The sequence below is a fragment of the Diuraphis noxia genome, unplaced genomic scaffold (genome assembly GCF_037042655.1).
Source record: "Diuraphis noxia isolate RWA-SAM2 unplaced genomic scaffold, SU_Dnox_SAM2 contig0004, whole genome shotgun sequence".
Classification (NCBI taxonomy): domain Eukaryota; kingdom Metazoa; phylum Arthropoda; class Insecta; order Hemiptera; family Aphididae; genus Diuraphis; species Diuraphis noxia.
The window spans coordinates 38,917,262-38,937,139 of NW_028301714.1; the positions used below are offsets into that span (position 1 = coordinate 38,917,262).

The window sequence follows — 19,878 nt, forward strand, 5'->3', positions numbered from 1 at the left end:
TGCACTTTCATTAGATGTTTAAAGTTTTAGCAGTTTTCTTAACTTTGTGTTGGTACTCTATATTTGTGCTAACTAATGTAAAATAGTAATATAACTTTGTAACTTTTTTAACAGTCGATTGAACATTAAATTTACAATATATACATTTTAATACATAAAGGTAATATTGGTGAATGATTAAACAAACTATTATAAATATATTACGGAATTCATATTATAAACTAATCATTAATCAAACCCATATAAATATAAACGATTTTACATATAATCAACCATTTTTGGAACTAGTTATAATTATAAAATTAAAAAATTACTTAACATTTATTTTCCTAGCTATGATTACATTAAAAAAAAAAATGACTTTAAAGAAGAAAAATAATAAAATAATAATAAAAAATATTTTAATATGAATGCGTGCTATTGAGTTAGTATATTTTTCGTAAGATATTTTTTACTTAACATAAAGATTTGATATTTCATATGAACAAAATGAAAAATATCATTATTAAACTGGATGACTCTTAAATTGTTGGAAGGTACTCATATAAAAACTTGTTTGACATATCCCAACATGTTTTAAACCTATATACATAATATACGCGAGATCACTCATTCACTCGTTTAAAAATATATTAAGCACATTTCTTATTATCCTTGAAATTGAATTTGAAAGTTTAAGCATGAAATTAAAATGTCACGTGGGAAAAACAACTTTAGAAAAGTGAGATTACTAATTCATTTATAATCCAATTACATGCGTTTTAAGAAAATTAATCTTGTTTGTTGAATACTAAATTACATATGTACGCGGGAATTAAAAACTTTGAAAGATTACAGTTGGATACACAATCATATATATATTTGTTTATTAAATTGTTATGGTAATATTTGTATTTTTCATTACTGTGTATATAATTATCAATAAATATGTTCAGTAAATATAATGAATTATTTTGAGCTATTGATAGATAAATAAAATTCTGTTTTTAAGAATTATTTTAAAATATTCTATGACAAGGCCAAAAAGAAAAGTATAAACGATTTACAAGAAATGTTAGACAATATTATTTACAAGATAAAATAATATTCTTAACATATGATATTTTATATCTTAGCACAATAATAAGGTTTATTTTTAGACTAGGAAAACTTAAAAAAGGTCGTGACTTAATAAATATACTTTGTCTATTGTTTGATTAGTATTTTAGATATTGTCAAAAAATTTCAAAATATTGATCATAATATATTTATACATTAATAACATCCCTCCTTATAGACTGACTATACAAAAATCTTGTTCATATAATTTAATCTTTACTGTAGTTGTATAATTTAATATTCATGTGCTTATTGCTAATTAATTACAATGAATTAATTAATAATAATCTTAAATATGTTTATGTCAATTACCTTTTATTAACGTAGGTGTTTGCATACGTGAAAGTTTATATATATATTTTTTTATACTAATTTTATCATTAAGAAATATTATAACTATTTTGTTATTTATAATCAATACAAATATATAGGTACTACAATATTTGTCTAATTGATTTTACTCTTGTTTTTTAAATTTGAATAATTTGTATTCAAATAATTTCATTAATTATCAATCTAAAACAGTTGATGTTCTTGTTATAAATTAATGGAAATTGTAATTGATTCAGAATTAGGTCTATATAATATTCTGTTAAATCAAATCAATACGGAATCGAAGAATTTATCTCCTGAAATGTGGTTGGTAAAAGGTTCTTTAATAAAAGAAAAATCTAAGACATTTACTTTTAATTCTCTTAGACATTTCCGTCACTTTGAATGTATTACCAACTATTCGTAACCAGTAAGTCTATTAGATGAAGGTTTAATCGTCAGTGATTTTTGTACGCTTTCTTAAATGAAGGTGACGTTCATCCTTGTTTAAATTAAGATAAAATTAAAAATGTAGTGTGTTTGATACATTGTAAACATTTTTTTCAACCTCATGAACTCCACATAATAATATATGGTTATATTTGTGTACTTAATAATTCTAAACGAAGTATTTCACCCATTTAGATAGATACTTAAATATTTTATTTTTTTATTTTTATTCAATACGAAATATACAACTATAAATTAAGCACAACAAGTAGTAGTGATGAGGAGGTTTACATAACATGAAAAATATTGCATGAGGTAGGAGGGCTCCCAATGGAGCTACCTACTTGGATTAATGGAAGAGGTCTCTAACCCATTTTCGTTTGAGTCTTCGTGGGGGTTTTTAGGGATGTGATGTGTTGCAAGATAACTAATGTTGGGGTTACTATGGGAGCTAAATTTGCTGTGAAGTTTTTGGTAAGCGATTTTAATGACTTGGTTTACGTAGTTTATTTTCAGGCCTGAGTGTAGGGTTTTGTTACTAACATACCAGGGGGATATTGTAATAGTGCGAAGGCAGATGGAATGGAATGATTGAATTCTTTGTGTGTTACTTGGAATGGCATTATCCAAAATTTTTATACCATAATACCTAAGGGGAAAGATCAAATTTTGTAAATAAGGATTTTGAGTTTCAAGTTAAATTTTAATTTTAATTAAGAGAGGACGTAGTAATCGTTCGTTGAAAATGAGCCCTAAGTATTTAACTTGGTTGGTTTGAGGTAATAATTGGTTGCAAAGTTTGACTGGTGGACAGTTGTTTGGGCGAAGGGAGAAAGTGATGTGGCTAGATTAGTTTGTATTAATTTTTATTTTCCATAGTGTGATCCAATTTTTGAGTAATTGGAGGTGATTTTGAAGTTTGAAACTTGCTACTGTGGGATCGGAATCGGAGGCTAAGATACAAGTGTCGCCAGCAAAAGTATTGAGAATTCTGCAGTATATACTAGATATAAAAGAGAAGAAAGGTCAATGTCTTGAGGTACACCATCGTTAATTATAAATTGGTTTGAAATTGAGTTGTTTAAATTTACTTGAAAAGAACGATGACTGATAAAAGATTTGAGTATTAAGTAATAAGGGGTTGGATTTTCAATTTTTTATTAATCACTTATCAGTTGTTACAACTCATAAAATTGCAATTGCTACATAGTTAATACGTTTCATAATGTTTTATCTCATCATTTTGTAGTGGATAATAAAATTAATGTGTTAAATTTAAATTCAATTATTAGGTTAACAATCATTTATAATTTAACATTTATAATAATTATTTTAATTAATTTTCAGTAAACAAAGGTTTATTCACTTATGTATAAAATTGGTAGTTTATAATTATAATAAATGTCAAATCAATATTTTTAAATTTGTATAGGTATGAGTTAGAATTATATTTATGGTTCATTTGGAAAATATCGTTATGTGTAGGAAAATCATAATTCAAGAATGTAATATTGGCATTTTTCAAGTTTTTAAGATTAATATTTTTTATTGATAAATGGATCTTATGATAATCCAATTTTGGCACACATCACTTTTAAACTATTAATATACTATCAAATTTAAGTAAAATGTTATATTCAAATATATATATATAAAAAACAATTTTAATAATTAATGTACTCTACAATTTTGATTTTAAATTAATTTCCTTGTGTATTTCCATATTATTTTTAATATTTTAATGGATTTTAACTGAAAATCATTTATATTATTCGATATTATTAGATGTTAAATTGATTAAATAATAGATTATTAATTAAATTTAAGATAATTTCATAATACAAGTTTATTGAAATAGACGATAAATAACAAAATTTGGTATTGTTATCTAAATATCTGGGTTTCCAAAGTTTAATCTTGTTGATTATTTTTATAACAAATGGCTTAGGTGTTAAGTTACTAATCTATAAACTTAAATCACAATATTGCCTTGAGATATATTGCTAAAGCATTTTCGTAGTCTAGTAGTTTATCCTTCTTATTTGAAATTGTAATAATATACCTCGTGGCAGATTTTGTCTCTGGATAAATACAGCACACAAGACCAACCATTATTGGGGACACATACAAGGGAGAGTGCTTCGATAAAATTGGTCGAGGTTCATCGAGATCCTGACAATTTGTTGTGAAATATTCAATGTAATACAAGTAAACTCAAAATATTATAGTTAGGTATAATAGTTATTGTTTATTTTACTTACCAAGTTTTCAAATCCACGCATATAAAACACAAAATATTGTCTCACATTTATGTTCGTCTTGGTTTAATTAGCACTGAACCGCACCTGAAAATGGCGCGAATTTAATTAATTTACTTAGTCAACATGCATGAAAGATAGACATAAACTAAGACATGTTGCTTTTGAAGGGTAAATGACTTTATATTGCAGACCCGGAGTAGTGGGAATTTCTCAGTGGTAAATGAATTATAAGATAGACAAAATGCGATTATAATTACAAGTACTAAACACCTTACATAGGTATTATTTCAAGTATGACAACATAATATGGTTTTAATATAATACATTCATACATTCCAACAAAAGCACAACAAAACATTTTTTAAGATAGTAAGCGATTTATAATTACAATTATTTAATTTGAGCTAAATATCTACTTAATGCATTTGTTTTTTGATTGTTCGTACATAGATAATTTAAAACGAATTAAGATAAATTAATTAAAAGCGTAAATTTAGAAAAAAAATAGAAAATTGATGAGTCTTACAATATATAAAATGTAATATGTGACTTATTATATTGTACTTTTTAGTTAATACTTATACATTTTAAATATTTTTACTAACTATTTTGTTTATAATTAATTTTTCCTTAGTTAAAAATTAAACAGGTAAAATATACACCATAATAGTTTTGGTTCTGATAATAACTATATAAAAATATTTCAATTCTATTACTTTATCTTAATTGAAAATGTTTTGAATGAATGTAAATAATTATTTTTTAAAGTCAGTATTGTAGAATTTTGCATAATGTTATGCTGTGTTTTTTTTTTATAATATATAAAAATGATTACAAATAAAACATGACACATTAATACATTTATTGTTATAACATTTTTTTTTTTTTTACGACACCAAGGATTTACCTGTTATGTGAATCTAAAGTGTTCACTCGCTTTAACGGTTAAACTATAGTCAACAAATATATATATTTTAGAGTGTAATATATATATAATAATAATAATTTAAAATAACTAACCATATTCAACAGATATATATGTATATTTTAAAGTTTTATATAGGTATATAATTATAATTTAAAATAACTAAAACAATATTATTTTATGACTTTTTTTGAAAATCATTGAAACAAACATTTTTTATAGCATTTTTATGAATTCACTCGGAATAATAAGAGTACTATTGTAGTCTTTTTTTAAATAATGATAATAAGTTTAAAATCAAAAAAATATAGGGTTCTAATGATCAAAACTAGACAATTCAAAAGCTAAAATAAACTAGAAGACGAGTATTATATATTTTTCATTAAAATAATATTATGCGATGATAACATGGATACAATAAGGATATGTTAAATATTATTTATATTTTACTATTTTAGACAATAAATATAAATTATGTATTCACAATTTTCAATGTTTACTATTATTATTCTTAGGAACTACCTATAAATTATTCCATTAAGAATTGTCTTTATTATGCTTATGTAAATCTAGTTTCTTAATAACGGACCTTAAAATTGAATAGTTAATGTGAATATGCGACGCTCACTTATTGTCATTGTGCTTTCCCATTATAATCGTTTGATAACACTATCTAATAACATTGCTGGAATTATAAAATTTTATTTAATTCGGAATAATTTTCACAATATGCAGGTCAACTTCATATTTGCATATTATATTTAAGCTTAAATTGTACCTACATCAAAGTCTGAATTATATTCTGTTTAGACTATGCCATAATAAAGTTAATAATATGATATTTTATTTTAAATATATTCGTAGGACTTACCTATATAACTTTTACATATATAACTATTCGAATACAATCACATATATATTATCGCGCTTTCATTATGACTTATGTATTGATAAAATTCTGAAAAAGTTATAACTTAATAGAATTTATAAAAGATTATAATTGAGGTAAAGTTTCATTGAAACATTCTAGGGTTTTCAATGTGATGTATTTATGGTGTTATATTGAATTTAGAATGATAATGAACTATCATATTAAAAATAAAATAAAAAATGAATCTCAGCACTGCTGAGTTCAGTAATATTTCATACATTTTTTTACAATTAGATTTCCCATGTTTGTCAAATATTTTGTTACCGATTTATTTTTACGTTTAGAAAAACTGCTGAAAATATAAAAGATTTACTTGTTTTAACTGAAAACTGAGTATTAAACTAAATTAAAAATAATTACCGGAGAAGTTAATCTCTGTATAGTTTAGAATGTTTAGATCTTCAGCATACCTCATCATTGAGTATGTCATTGTAATGAATGTGTTGAATTTCATTGTTGAAACAATGATAAATCATTGCATACGAAACATGATTCTGAACGGAGACGGTGTGTCAGATTCTATTACTAAGAATATTTTACAATTTATTTTATTATAAGTAATGCAGTGGGTAGAAATATTTTTTTACAAAATATCGCATATACCATATTAATATATTATACTATACACTGATTGGAAATTATTATAAAATATCATAAGGAATAAATCATTATCAACTAAAATGGTTTTACCAATATAGTTACCATAGAACGGTGTAAATTCATTGGTTCATATAAATACAAATTATCACACTTTATTGTCCATAAAGCCGTTGCTAATTTTTAAGTAAATAAATAACATTTTTTTCTCCTATTGCATAATTTTAAATGAATGTCAGATTTAAATTGTTTAAATTTTTAAATTTTAATATGAGTTTATGATTCAATTATAATTATGATTATTTCATTTTGATGGCGTTTGTAATTTATTTTATTAACACTTGCAATTTAATACAAACTTAGTCTCATCATGTTCTATGTTTATTAAATTTAATATTTAAATATTTTATGAACGTTTTAAGTAGTTAAAAAATGTTTTCGTTTGATTCAACTGAGCTTTTTTGTATTTGATTATTTTTAGATACCTACTCTAAATATAAAAATATAATAATTACAATATTAACTATGTATAAACGAGATAGAAATAGTATGTATGCATGAGTTATGATTGAAAAAGTGTAATATCTTTATTTCTATGCTAAATCATTTATCTTCACAAATAATTCCCATTAGAATTCTAAGAATGTATTGATCAGTTAATTGATTGTTAGTTTTTGTTTCATTAATGATAATTGATTAGTTCATATAGTTTATGGTGCTTATATTCAATTTAATTATGCAGTATAAATACATAATAATATGTTTTATACACATTTAGCTCAGAATCTAGTTAATACATTTGACAATCGAAACTTTATTTTTCATGGTAATTTTAGTCTGCCTGATATAAACGGGTCTATAAAGTATAAACCTTATTAATATTTATGCATATTCATCAACTACCAGTACTAGAATGCAGATTATCCTTGTGTTAGATTGGATTTATAATTTTTTCAGGTCAATAGTGTTTCCAACCCACGCTGTTCGCTGTTACTTATGTTTGTATTTATAAATAAGAACCTATTTAATATAAATTATGTTTATAATCCCGTGGTTCTTGAAGATTTGTATCACGTTATATCAGCTATTGATTTTCTTACAACCGTTGTCAATATTTCAGATGGAAACATTTTATTTTAGTTTCAGTTGACTAGATAATTTGTAGGTTTTTTCATTTTTTCTGTCAGTAAATCAAATAGACGAAATTTCTCAATTTAACACGAATTTAGCTATCTAGCTAAGTGTTTTGTGGTATATCATCATCATTTTGTAGAAATCATCTCACAATTAAACAAATATCACCACTTTACAAGTAATATTGCATCTTGAAAACATGCAATCAAATAAATAAAATTGAAATTAATAAATATCATATTCAATTACGATATTATAAATTCATCAATGGGGAATTATACTCTACCGTATGTCATCAATGATTAATGAGTTGTATTTAATACTAACATAAAAATAAAATATAATAAATCTTTAGTTTCTATTGACTAAAAAATATATTTAGCAGCACTCATCGGGTCTTTTTTATTCTTGAACATTTTTTATTTATGATTAAAATGTGATTTAAAGTAATTCACAGTAGTTAATATTCACATACAAGTATTTTTTTTACTAGAAAAAATAATATTAACAATGGTTATAACATTTGAACAGTGTAAAATATTTTGTGTTTATACAAGGGTACAGAATATAATTAATAATTTTATTATATTTAAAAAAGAAACGAATTCCAACACAAAATAGTCACTGAAATATAACTAATAATATCACAGCAGAATACATACTGATTTTATATGTATATAACTTATATTGTAAACTAATTAGTATGGATATCTACAAACAACTTTACAACAATACTATAAAGACAACTATGATGTGAAATATTTTATAGCTGCTTATCTGTATGACGTAACGTTGGGTAGTTCACATTTTATAGATTCCATATTCTATTGTTGATATTTTCTACATGTGATAGGTAATTTTTTACCTCAGCATTTTTTTTGCAACATTATGTCATTGATTCGTTTACTATGTATGATATGTAGCACTTTTCCATTTTGACATGGGTTCCTTTGTTAATTTTTCTAAATTTGGTTTACCATCTTGATTTTTGAAGGACTTGATATCATATTTTCAAAGAGAAAAACTAATGCGCCTTTTAAGAAGCGTAAACCGCGTATTAATTTTCTTTGGTTTTTTGCAATATAAAAATGTTGGTAGGTCAGATAAATGCTTTCAAAATTTAATTGGAAATGGTAAATCAAAATTTTGTTATAATACCAACAACTTTTAGTATTTGGAAACGAAAATAGGTGAAGTAGATTTATTTATAAAACATATTATGTGAATGAAGTTATTACTTATCAATAGTTATGATGGAGAAATTACAGTTTATTTTTCAAAACATTTTAGTTCTGTTTACATAGATATCAGTCCAGAGATAGTTTTAATTCATTTATTTTACATCACTTTTTTATGTTATCCAAGAAATTTTTTTAATTACATTTACCTTGAATTTTATCTATCAAAATTGTATTTATGGTAAACTATAGTTGAACCGTATTAACTATCTGATGAATCCATCTTATAAATTACGGCTTGTGATTTGAAAATGTACGTATGAAAGTGTTTATGTTAAATTTTTAAGCATATTTATGATTTTTCTACACTGCTTAAAGGTAATAATAGAAAGTAATACAGGTAATATAAGATTTTAAAAGCTAATTAATTTATTAGATTTTTTTAGATTTAATACCTTTAGAAACTAATATTAATACATTATTACAAGAACAAAATATAATATTAACTAAGTTAAGCGTTTATTTGGTGTGAAATAGTTTAGTTGGTGTAGTATAAAATATAAATTATGTTTTAATAGTATTTTTTCAAAACACTAAAAAAGATGACTATCAAACATATATAACATATATATGTGATGTAGTTTATATAGCTAATTAAATACATATATCATGTTTGAATATTTATTTTTTGAGTTTATTTAATTATTTTTATTCTATTTTTGTTAATGATATCTAACATGCAAATTTTTGTCCACGATCCAAAACTACTTAAAGTCATTAAAAGTGCCAATTATATTCTTCAACCTCTCTGTAAAATTAATTATACATAAATATTCATGATCGGAGCATAGTGCCTTAATTACATTAGGTTCAAAATGTAAATTAGCTTTCTTTACGCGATCAAGATCTCCAATATCTTGTTCATGGATAAAGATGGTAATGCAATAATATGCTATATATTAATTAGATAACGAGATATTTTGAGTCATTTAATACATTTAATAAACAATTCTAGTTACATATTTAGTACCTATGTTATACAATTTAAAAGACTTAAAATGGATCAATAACTAATAATAATATAAATATTAAACATACTTTAAAATGAACTTTTGAATATACATCTCTCTAGAAGACCCTCAAAACTATCCTTCAATATAGTCTTAGTGCCACGCCACGAAGCACGATGTAGCGGGTTAACCGTATCTGTGAGTTTGAATTGTGTTTTTTTATGCGTCCCCAATGCTCACTTTATTAGAGTCCTAATTCTCGGAGATAGCGAGTATCATACGTTCTTTCACAGTAATTTCTGGCATTTCGTATTTTAATAACTAAATCTTTAATTATGTTGAACAATATTATTTAGTGCTCATTTTCTATTGGTATGAATACTTTGACTTTTTTCAAGTTCACGACTTCGGAACGCTCCTGATATTGGGAGTAACGTAATCTTCTATGGTTTAACCTATTATTTTAACTTTTTGAATATGGTTAAAATGTTTGGTGTCCACTGCTTTATAGTGTAAATTATTAAATTACCGATAAAAGAAGTCAACCACTACTACCACACTACTTTTTAATTAGACTTTTTTTGAAATATGATTTATTGGAAATGAAGATATCTATATAACAATAGCTTTTAAGTTGTTAGGTTGGATTTCTTGTGTTGATGAAGTTGCTAAGATTTTAATGAGATGGTTCTGATAATAGCTTGGGAGGTTATGGAATTTTTTTGTATTAACAGGAAGGTGGAGTTTGAAATAATATTAATATGCAAGTCAGAATATACCCGTGAAGCTAACATAAGAAAACAAAAAAATACACAACACCACTCCGTATAGCATGTGATATGTATAATAATATACAATATAATAAACAATAAAGTGACTGTTTCTGCAGGTTAAATGGATCACTCAACATTATATGAAGTATTAAAGATACTTGCATAACCATCAGTAAAAAAAAGTCTCCCTTCACTTAAATCTGCTTTTAATTTTATAAACTACGTTTAACTTTGGTATTGATAGAAGAGACTATTATAGAGGGTTTAAAAGTGCTAACGAGACTGATTTAATGAAAATGCATGTTCAGAGAAAAACGAACAATAGGCTTTACTGAATTGAATAAAAGTAGCAGGCATTGTAAATTTATTTTTTCTTATTAAAGATATATAGGTAGCACAGTGAAAAGACAGTTACTATTACAAAGTTAATAAAAGCTTAAAAATGTGCAACTAATCTTCATTTATTTTTAGTGTAATAGAATTAAAAATTGCGAAAAAATGTGAGATACTTCGTAGTTGAGTGGGCTGTCGAGCTGAGTCTTTAAATTTTAAATCGAAAATCAGCCATTGTATTTGAAAAATGAATCTATGTATGAGTTGGTTAAGACCCATTTACTTTTTATGAACGATTTTTGATTTGAAAAAAAAATATAATAAAATATAATATTTTTTTTTTGTTTTGTTTTTATTGAAGATAAAAGTGTATTTACAATCTATACATACAGTGTATAATAAGTAAATGTGGTGACTTAAAAAGAAAAAGAAAAAAAAATAACATTAATCGCAGAAAAGGAAGGCTCTCAGCAGTGCCACCTGATAAGAAATTAGGGTTTGAGTTTATTTATTTTATTTTTTATAATTAGGGTTTTTATTTTTTATTTTTTTTTTTTAATTAGGTATTGAGCAGATCTCTTGGCCATTGCCTTATTAACCTTCTAGGAATGATTGAGGTAGAGGATAAACTTTTAACTATGGGGGTTGAATGGAGCGTTGAGTGGAATTTTGAGTAATAGGATTTGGCCAAGTCGTTGAGGGTTGGTATGTTCAGGTCTTTATGTCGGTTTTTATTGGTAACATACCAATAAGGGGCAGAGGTTATTAGCCATAGGCATATGGATTGGAATGCTTGGAGGGTTTTAGTGTTTGATGGTTTAGCTGACCCCCATAGTTGAATGCCATAGAGCCAAGCCGGACGAATTATCGATTTGTATATCATAAGTTTGTTGGTTAAAGAAAGTTTTGATTTTAATAGGGGTCTCAAGAGATGAAGTCTTGAGTTCACTGATTTGCGTTTTCGTTTAAGTTGCAAGCTCCAGTTGAGGCGTTTGTCAAATATTAGCCCTAGGTATTTAACTACGTCTGACGAATGAATTACTTGGTTGATAAATGTGACAGGAGGGCAAAACAAATTTACGCAATGTAAAAGTTACATGAGTAGACTTTGTTTCATTGATTTTTATTTTCCACCGTTTGGTCCATAGATTTATCATGTTAAGGTGGCTTTGGATCATCCAGCAAGCAGTTGCGGAATCCTGGTGTGGTGGTGAAATTAGTGTGTCATAGGCATATGTACCAAGAAAAGTGTAAATATAATATGATCAAATTATTTTCACTTATCAATTTTTTCAATTTTTTTTACACGTGACTTTTATGATATATAAGACAAGTAACAATAAAAATAAAAATTTATTTTATTAAGTTTAGATATTAAATGTATAAACAATTAGTATAGTAAAGTATATATTTTTTTAAATTAAATAATGCAAAATATTTAACTAAAAAATATTTGTAAATTAATGTGAAATTGTTATTCCTTTGCAATAAGTATTAAATTATCTGAGTGTTTAATTTATGACTAGGACATTCGGTGAAACAAGTCATCAATGTCAAAAATAAAAATAAATGCGGTCTCCCATTATTTTTTGTTGATCTAAATTGTTAGGATAACAACAATGATATTTTTAATATCACTTCGTTACTCAACACCTAAGTAAAAATCGAGAAACCTCATCTATCCGGTCCTGGTCCACCACACTGCCACAATTGTCAAGACTATGGCCATACCGACAACTATTACCATCACATATCCAGATTCGTCAAATGTGGTGAAGATCATCGCTCCCAAGACTGTACAAAGGACCTATAGTTAGTCCAGCTAAATGCACACTCTGTTCTGAGGCACACACGGCCAACTTAAAAGTATGCCGTGTTTATCAATCCGTTATCAAAAAACGCATTCAAGTTAAACTTATAATATCCCATAATAAGTTCTCTTATTCCATTAACAAAACCTCTGAGCCCCTCTCCAATATTCCTTTCAATTCAATCCTTTCCAATGCTTTCGCTGCTTCTGGTCCTCAATCCAAAACTATCCCACACATCTCTAATTTAGAAATAATATTATCTAAATTTATTTCCGATTTAACTTCTATAATTAATTCTTTCCTCGTTTCTATATTTAATAAGCTACCAAATCCATAAATTATTATTCTCTTTTTCAGTATATTGATTATACCTTCGAAATCTATATTCATATTATTTATACAAGTATCATGTTATGGTTATTGATAATAACGTTACAATTTAAACTGGTCAGTTAATCGCTTGTGTGTGATTAAAATTTTTTAATTGTTGTTATATAATTATTATTTTCCGTTATAATTGTGGAGCTATAGTAGTGTTCACTAATTGCTAATAATAATAAAAAATATATATGACTAAATTTATATCTTATGTTTTTAAATTCTTGTGAATATATTTGGAATCAATTTTTTCTCTTTTGTAATATAATAAAACTATTTTATACGATTGTCGTTTCATCTGTTTCATTTAAATACGCAGTGAACGTTTTTAATTTTTTTTTACGACCAGTTGAATTCATATTCTGAGCAATATAATATGTTCTATTAAATAAAAGTACTTAACACTCTTGTGCATATATTTTCCTTTTAAATTATGATGGTTAAATTAGATAATATTTTTTAGTGATAATATATTTTAAAAATCAATATATAACAACACAAAATAACCAAATTAAAAAAATTACATTTTATCTAAATATTTGTCCAATTATGATAAGTTAAAATTTAATGTAATAAACAATTAATAATCTTGATGGTTATGTGACTTAAATATATGAATTCGCTATGTAATATGTATTTTATGGTTTTTACGTCGTAAATGTTGGTAACATTTTATAGGTATTACATTGTTTAATATGTTACCATCGTTTATTTTAATGTATTTGAATGATGAAAGTCAAAATATAACATATTTACATTTATATGTTATTATTTTTTTTTTTGTTTTTAAAAGTTTTATGGCGAATTATTTCGAACACTATAACATGACACAAGAGGAAAACCATTAATGAATATTGAGCGAATTAAATTTTAGTTTTATTTTAAATTCGTGACATTTTTATGTATCCACTAATTTTTTTTTTTAATAGTTGCATCTAAAATATATGTAGGTATATCTTTATATAAATATTCATTATATACTTGCATAATATTATTATATTTAAATATTTTTCGATAAATTATTGTAATCTGTAATCAGTTGACACTGATATAATAAGAACAGGCAACTAGTATATATTCTCATAGAAATGTCATTCAAATTTCCTTTGAATATATTTTCCTGTAGAAATTCATTAGTTTTCGCCAAGAGAATTATCTGACGTCCATTGCATCTAGTATGAATAAATTGTATACCCAACGATGAAAATTACATCATAATTACCCGGAAAGTCATAAGTAAACTTTCCCTACGAATGAATTTACATTAAACCATCTACAGTGTATCTATATAATTATATCCATTGTATAAACACTTGTATTATTCACATTCATGTATATTATATTATTATTATAAGTGCATTTAGTTATTAGATTATTCATTAAATTATTTCACTAATAAAAGAAAATCATAAAATAAATCACATATTATTTCTGTTGCTTGATTACTTAAAAAATAATCTTGTTTAATTTACCAACACAGTACCTTTAAAGCACATAATTATATTATGATGACCATTACATTTTCCAAATAGCTATTCATAATTTATGTATGACAAAATGCAAATTATAATAAAATGTTTATGATACAAGATAATACTAATATGCATTATATTCCTATCATTGTGTAAAGATTTAAAAATGTTTGCTAAAAATTGTTGAAAAAATTGGAAAATGTTGAATTATCTACTATTATATGATGCATGATTATTGAAATTAAATTATTGCATCATTAACTATTATTGTTTCGTAATTTTAGTTCCGTGTTCAACGTTCGTTTATTACAAGAAATCGAAATTATATATTACTATAATAATCATCCAAATATTATACATTTTCAGAGCTATTAGTTGAAAAATCTATAAATGTTCTATACCTAAATCGAAATAATCATTAAATTATATATATGTATGACGTATATATTTGTATTGTGTATAATATGTATACATACAATAAGTATAGGTAAAAAAACCTTCCTACCACAAAATATGTCTGTAGTAGAATTGGTTTTTAGTGTTATTATTTATAGGAAAAAAAAATGTTTGAATAATGTGCGGCGTACATGCCTACATCTCTCGCTGACCGTTTTACTACACGACAAATTGTTAGTCGTCAGAGATAGTATATAGTAAATAATGATAGGTGAGATGAGGATGAGGTGAGGTCTATCGATCTAACAGACAGAAATTTAATCAGCAAGTTTTCCGACCGGTGGCGGCATCGGTGGTGATGGTATGGAGGTGGCGGTGATGATGTGGTGTCGGTAGTGGTAGTCCAATGGTAGTGTGGTTTTGGCGCGCTTTAATGCGCCGAAATATCGGTTAAGTCTCGGCCAGCCATAAAAAGGGGCTAAATGAAAAATGACCTCTATAGTCATCCGTTCTCCTGTAAACCCACCGTTAATCCGATTTCTCGTTGGTCCGTCACCATTAAATTTTTTTATTTATATTATCACATCCGTGAAACTCAAAACATAACTGAACACACCCACATGTGTCCAATACGATCACTTTGCACATTAAACCTAAACTAGATAAATATTTGTTTCCTCTCTCTCCTCCACCTATTTATCATCACTCTTAAAAGCGTGTTTATTGTCTGTTGATATTGCAGTACGGTACGTTTTTACGGCGAAAGATATGATATTATTTTTATTAAGCTGACTTTAAATTTTTCAAGAGAATCGAAATGAGTGTCGTTAACAGACGCATTTACTATTAATGGTCAAGCCGAAAATCTCTAGATCTTGTTAGACAGTGCAGAGAAGTTATACAATCACCAGTACAAACAATATTATGTGAGTCGTTAAAACAACAAATGAAAAAATGTATTTGGTAGATATATTGAATCAAATGTGTTATATACTCGGTCATAGAACTGAAAATCTCTGAAATACTAAAAACTAACTTAACTTGAGATATTATAAAATGTTAACATTAAGACTAAATAATATTATACAATAATTTAATGAATACATTAAAACCTTAATAATATGTAGGTTTTTCTCATTAATCAAATTACTTTTTATCCTTAAATCAACATATACTAAAATTAATAATAATACCATAATGTACAATACTAAATTCTATATTTTATCGAAATAAAAATATTAACATTTGCTTAATCGTTGAAAATATTTGGTAAGATGTTTTTATTAATGGGTACTCCATTGATAATCAATACGAAAATAATATTTTGATAATGATTATAAGACATTATGAAAAATCTTTTAGATATTTCTCTTACATTATCAACACGTTATAATTATAATTTATCAGTTTTGTTATTATTAAAGATATAACTAAATAATCTTTATCATATGATAAATATAATTAATATATAAAAAAAAAATTAAATCAATAAGTGATTTTTAATTTTATAAATTGTCTCAACTCAAAAGGGTCCTATCACTGGATAGCTTCCCTTCTCATGTATCCAAAGTCACTATTATATTTGTAAACATATTTGCTTATTGTATTTTACTATGTACAGATTGTAAATGTTATTTTTTTGTTAATAAAAAAAAAAAATTGTGTTTACTTTAATATTGACAAAGTTTTAAAATTTGCAATTAATAAAGTTAAAAATTACTAAATGTTTATTTTTTTTTTAATAAAGAGTTTTTTAAGAGCTAGGTGTTTTCAAAAAATGTAATATTAAATAATAATAATAATAATATCTAATCTTATTTTTAAAAAAAAAAATTCAAAATAAATATTTAAATAAGAGTAATTATAAAAAATTTACCTATTCTATTATTATTCATTATTTTTATGATTCAGAATAAAAAAATTAGGATTTTTAGGAAAAAAATTATGTATATATTCTATATAGTATAATAGTTTTTTTTTTTTTTGTTATTTATATTTAAAAATATAAATAGGTATGTATTTGAATAATGAATTTTTAAATTTTTAAATAATAAAATATACCTAATATATAATTGTATAGCATACAGTACCTATACACAATAAATGTCTTCAATTGATAATTTTACAAACTCTTACTTTTATTATATATTTTTATGCTTTAAAAAACATTGAATGAAAATTGTATTTTCCTCTCAACCGATAATTCAGAGGACTACGAAATTAATTTTGATTAATTAAATATTTAATTTAAAAAATTTTTACATGAAAAAAGGATCCAAATTTTATAATGGATACTTAGTATAAGGTAACTACTACAAAATAAGGAGGATATTCCGATAAAAATAAAAACAATGAATACAAATATTAACATGAAGTACAAACGAGGTGCATGGATGTTTGGTAATAATAACTACTCAATAAAATTTTAAATGTACTATTATAATACCACATAATATCATGAAACACGTGTTTTTTAAATTTCATATAAAACTCGCATGATAATTATTAATGAAAACAATATTAAATTTTCATTCTAATAATGATAAAAACAATACTATACGATACATAAGTATAAGAAAATATGAAGTAGGTACTTGTACTTTAGTTTTTAATGTAATGAAAACCATCCATGAGAAAATACTCCTTTGGACTTGCTCTTCTTCTTCTGCTTATTTTTTTTTTTTAAGATTTTTATGGCAACAGATCTATTTGTATTTTTCAAATACGCCCCAAGAATAATTCAATTTTAATAAGAAAAATAAAAAAAAAATAGACATCAAATCAAATAACACTGCTGGGGATGAGGATATAAATTGCAGTTTATTTATTTTTAACATTATTCTACTTTTCCTTAGATGGTATTCCCGTTAAATTATTCTGCATGCAACTGAACAAATAACATAATCGTGCAAATAAACAAAAATTCTCTGCAATATCGCTAAGGAAACGATCGCAATATCTGCTTGTTGCGCGTGGAATAAAAACGTAATCATCACTGTCGATAACATATATTTTTTCTCCAAATGCATATTACCAAACAACATTTTTTACATTTTGTGCTATATAAATGACAGGTATTGAAAAAGTTTTTTTAATACTTTTAAATTCTATACGAAAGTTATAATATAATAATAATGTTTAATATCAGTGTGTATCTAAAGTTACACGATTATAAAATTAAAATAAATATGTATATTATAATATAATATTAAGTTATATTAGTTATATGAATATTATGCACCCAATTGAAGTTGTCTTATATAATTAATATCATTTTTTCTATTTAATTTATCTTGCTAATTTTAATATCTCCTAATTCAGGCTATTTTCTAAGGAATACAAATATATTTTTGTATGGTATTTTTATATTATATCAATATATCATACATGTGTTAGAACTCGTATGGAACTTAGTTATTAAAAAGTGTGGGCAAAAAAGTGAAAATTATTTTACAATGTTTTCATATAAGTTTATTAATTGAGTATAGAACACAAAACATAATTATTGTTGAATAATTCAAGTCTATTCAGTTATTCCTTTTTGAATCATAAAAAAAAAATTAAATTTTGTCTAAACCTGGTATTTCCTTAATTATTCTCCCCCTCCCCTCCCAAGAAAAATAACTTTGAAAATACTTTTGACCTCCTTTCTCTCAAATTACAAACAACATTTGATTTGATTCTAGAATTCCACCCACATTGTTGAAGATTGAAGGATTTTGACTCCTACAAAAAGTATTTTCAGACATGAAAATAAATTAAAAAAACACACATTGTTGTAAAACCAATACTTTCAGTGCTCTGCCAGAATCTAAAATAATAGTCAAGTACTTATTCAAAAATGTGTTTAAGTATAAAAAAAAAAGTCATTGATTAATAATAATTATAACATTTTTACTGCTATATGTTAAGTTTTACCCTCAGTTTTATATTTTTTCAAGTAGTGAGCACTACAAAACTTGATTACACAGCAATTTCATAAAATAAAACGTAGTGAGATTGCTTTTATTCATAAATAATACATATTAATGAGGTGAAATAAATTAGAACAACCAATGACTTTATTTTTACATTTCAAATTAATTATGATCACGATAATAAAATACTTTAAAAAAATGTACATACCTACATATTTATACCTACAAGGCTTATAATATTTTTTTGCAATTTAAATTAATGTTGATATTAGAATTGTATAAATCATGTGTTTACTTTGAATAATGTCCGATTAATAATGACATTGACTAAAATTAACTTAAAAATAGCAAATTAGTATCGATTCCTATGTTACTAATAATTAGTACCTTAAATTATTAAACTATTACAATAATTAAAAACACTGAAGGTATCATATAATGGCGGTGTATTATTCTTATCCATTTAGTATTCCGTATTTACCAATGACTATCTAAAGGTATTTAAGTTGCATTAGAGTTTTGAATTATTATGATTCATAATTTAAAATATTTTACAGGCATATTGGTGTTTATTTTGACAGTTATTACTTATCGTTTCAAAAATTAGCCATATGTATTTATATATTTATATTTAATGTAAAATATTTTTCAACGATTAACTTATATTAAGTTATAGATTATTAGGTAGTAAGTAGATAATTCTTAAAAGATTGATTTAATATTTCACATAAATTAAATATGTAGTTTATATAATTATTGTTAATAACTAATCATAAAAAATAATTAGAAAAATATCGGGCTTTGAAATATTAAGTTGATAACCTAATATGTATGTTTGTCGTACAAAAAAGTAAAGAAAAATAAAGTTGAAGTGATAACGATAAAAATAGACAATATTTTTA

At 24.8% G+C, this 19,878-nt stretch overlaps 1 protein-coding gene across 2 annotated transcripts in view; it reads right to left on the reverse strand.

The window, feature by feature from the left end:
• The window catches only part of LOC107163241 (uncharacterized), a 147,858-nt gene that overhangs the window by 74,901 nt on the left and 53,079 nt on the right, over positions 1-19,878 (reverse strand). For both annotated transcript variants that reach the window (XM_089227129.1, XM_015510551.2), the window contains one exon: positions 4,122-4,205. The gene's annotated coding sequence lies outside the window, so the exon portion shown is untranslated. The remainder of the gene's footprint in view (positions 1-4,121; positions 4,206-19,878) is intronic.